General features: G+C 39.2%; 1 long non-coding RNA gene across 1 annotated transcript; it reads right to left on the reverse strand.

Annotated features, from left to right (window-relative positions):
* Nucleotides 1–2,405, reverse strand: LOC118528214 (uncharacterized). The gene is made up of 3 exons (XR_004913517.2): nucleotides 2,234–2,405; nucleotides 932–1,053; nucleotides 1–234 (listed from the first exon to the last, which is right to left on the reverse strand). It is a non-coding gene; the product is annotated as an uncharacterized LOC118528214 (long non-coding RNA).
* Between the last annotated feature and the right edge of the window lie 996 nt (nucleotides 2,406–3,401).

Raw genomic sequence — 3,401 nt, forward strand, 5'->3', positions numbered from 1 at the left:
GAGAGAGAGAGAATGAGAGATAGAGAGCACGAGAGGGAAGAGGGTCAGAGGGAGAAGCAGACTCCCTGCTCAGCAGGGAGCCCGATGTGGGACTCGATCCCAGGACTCGAGGTTCATGACCTGAGCTGAAGGCAGTCGCTTAACCAACTGAGCCACCCAGGCATCTGCAACTTGTAGATGTTATAAAGATAATGAGAGAGGTGAAGGCAGAAGCCCAAGTTTCCTTCAGTAGTTCTGGGAGCAGAATATCACCTTGTTAGTCAATCAGTATCTTTTTTTTTTTTAGCCTCCTCCATATACAAAGCACTATTATTTTAAGACTTTATCTTAAAAAGTTTTGTTTTGCTAAAACCAACTTTAAATCTTTAAGAATAATATAACTAACTGTATGCTTACCAGTTCTATTTTAAGTCTTCATTGGATTGTAGTAACATTTCCAAGTAATGATAAATATTATACTTTTAAAAAATATGCTGGTTCTTTTTTTTTTTGAGATATAATTAACAAATAACATCATAATAGTTTCAGGTGTACAACCTAATGAGTCAGTATGTGTATATATTGAGAAATGATCACCACAGTAAGTCTAGTTAATGGCCATCATCACACAGTTGTAAATTTTTTTCTTATGATGAGAACTTTTAAGATCTACTCTCTTAGCAACTTTCAGATATGCATTACAGTACGATTAACTATGGTCACCATGTCCAGGACTTATTTATTTTGTAACTGAAGGTTTGTACCTTCTGACCACCTTCACCCATGTCACATACCCCTAGCTGCTACCTCTGGCCACCACCAGTCTGTGCTCTGAAAGCTATGCCAGTTCTGAAATTTGTTTCAGCCAATGAACATTTCCATCTTAAACATACAAGAGGAACATGAGAAGGGAGATGTGGCGTGTAGAAGTCAATGACCAGAAAATACACACTTTGCTTAGAGTGTGACTCCGACCTATGACTCCTGGTAACGTGTGGCTTATCTACTGGATGATGACTACCCCGCAGCCCCCTCCAGCAGCTCCCTTCTGTCTGGCCCATCCAGGGTCTGCACCTGAATGAGAGATGACGTGAGGCTCAGGGAAGAGCCGAGAACGTCAGCTTCACACGCCACTTAACAGAAAAACAACAGCAGTAGCAACAACAACAACAAACTATAAATATAAATATAAGGAATTCTTTTTTTTTTTTTTTTTTGGCTAGGTCAAAATTCGCTTCTTTATAAACGTACATATATTCTGAAACTGTATTTTAAAAAGATCCTGTTTTAAATTATCCATACAACTGCTAGTCTAACCTTGTGCTTAATGCAGAGGTAGCTGGACTACATAGTCCATGTATGGTAACACATACAGTACGTAATAGATACAATAACACATTGTAACAAGTGCCATGTCCTCTAAGGTTGGAAGGGGCTCTTTGTAGCTGTGATCAACTAGGAGTGGAGTGGCACATTACCACTTGTTAAAGGGGAACAGATTAGGGAAAGTTGTCTATTCAGATAGACAGTAATGATAAAAACATCCAAGGTTTGCGCTAACTGCTTCATCACAGCCTGAGTAGCCGCCTTCTAAGCGTCTCCTCAGTCACTTTCTGCTTCCACTTGACCATCAAGCCCTGTTCCTTCTTCCTCCACAACGCCTCTCTAATACGTTTCCTTCTTCCCATTTCTGTTGTCCTAGCACTCTTCGAGGGATTTTCATTTATTTTTCTAAATTCCTACTGCAGTAGCTTTCATACTGGTAGCTTTGCCTCTGGTTTCTTTGCTTTCTTTCTTTCTTTTTTTTTTTTAAAGATTTTATTTATTTATTTGACAGAGAGAGGCACAGCAAGAGAGGGAACACAAGCAGGGGGAGTGGGAGAGGGAGAAGCAGGCTTCCTGCTGAGCAGGGAGCCCAACGTGGGGCTCGATCCCAGGACCCTGAGATCATGACCTGAGCCGAAGGCAGATGCTTAACGACTTAGCCACCCAGGCGCCCCTGGTTTCTTTGCTTTCAATGCATCTTCCATATTACACACACACCCCCACACACACACCCACACACACACACATTTCTAAAACACAGATCTTAACTGTGACATCAGTGTGCTTAAAATGCGTGGGAAAACGTCCTGCCAATAACCTATTGAACATATCCAGACTCTCAAGTCCTTGCACACCATCTTTCTAGTCTTCCAAGACATTTCAAATCATCTTTCCGATCTCCTCCCCCTTCCCTGCTTGCACTTCCTACCCGTGTTGTGGTCATGCTGTAGCTTTCGGGTCACTGAGACACACCGTGCACGCTGCAACTTCTTCCAACCCCTCCAGTTGTGAGGTCTTGCCACACTGGTGTGAGCCCCATTCTTGTCTTAGCATAGATCTTATACGTGTGCATGCCTTAGTATAGTCCTGCTATAGGACCATACTAGTATAAGTTATGAAAAGAAAATCTGACGTATATTCTTGTAATCTCATCACATAAATTATGGACAGCAATGACACTTGGCTGGCCCCTGTGACGGTTGCTGAGTTGCAATTACAGAGTCATGATTATTTTGGAAGAACAATGGATATTTTTGTTTCTTCCCTAAGGCTTGTGACTCTATCCAACACATGACTCTTCTTCTTTGGCATTTTTTATATATAACTTATTGTTTATTTTTCAGATTATAGTAGGCAATCATGCTCATTGGACAAATCTTTAAACCCCAGAAAGAAAATAAAATTACCCATACCAACACCTAGAGATATATCTACTGCTTACATTATCATATTTTATAAATATGTATACACTGTTTGGTAGTATGTTTTTTCCCCTTCCATTTTTATATTGTGAAATTTTTCTATCTCTTTAAATAATCTTCCATATACTTTTTAAATGATTACATGGTGCTTTATCATGTGGCTATATCGTAACTTAGTTAACCATTATCCTACTTTTGAGGATTCAGGTTGTTTCCAAGGTTTTTCTATTGTAAATAAGTAGTATAATAAAAATTCTGGTAGTTTTCTTCTTTCCACATTTGTTCTTGGGATAAATCCCCAGAATGGAATTGCTGGGTCAAAGGGCATGCACTTTTTTCTCTCTAGAAAGTTTGTATAAATTTATACCTCTTACACCCTTCCCAAAATATTGGGTATTGGTAATTGAAAAAGAATCCTACTCAAATAAATGAAAAATGATATCTTGATTTAATTTGAATTCCTTTACTTTCCACTTGCAAATGATCCCAAAGATGAATTAGAGGGTAGAGAACAGAACTAAGACATGTATGCAAGGATAATGTGATATTTTGACAAGCTTTTAAAATTCAAACTCTGCCCCCTCTAGCCTACCAGGAGTAAGACAAACAAACCCGGACCCGTAACAGCTTGTCCTATAATTTATTGACAAATAGTACAAAATAGTTTATTCTCAA

Source organism: Halichoerus grypus, chromosome 5 (assembly GCF_964656455.1).
Source record: "Halichoerus grypus chromosome 5, mHalGry1.hap1.1, whole genome shotgun sequence".
Classification (NCBI taxonomy): domain Eukaryota; kingdom Metazoa; phylum Chordata; class Mammalia; order Carnivora; family Phocidae; genus Halichoerus; species Halichoerus grypus.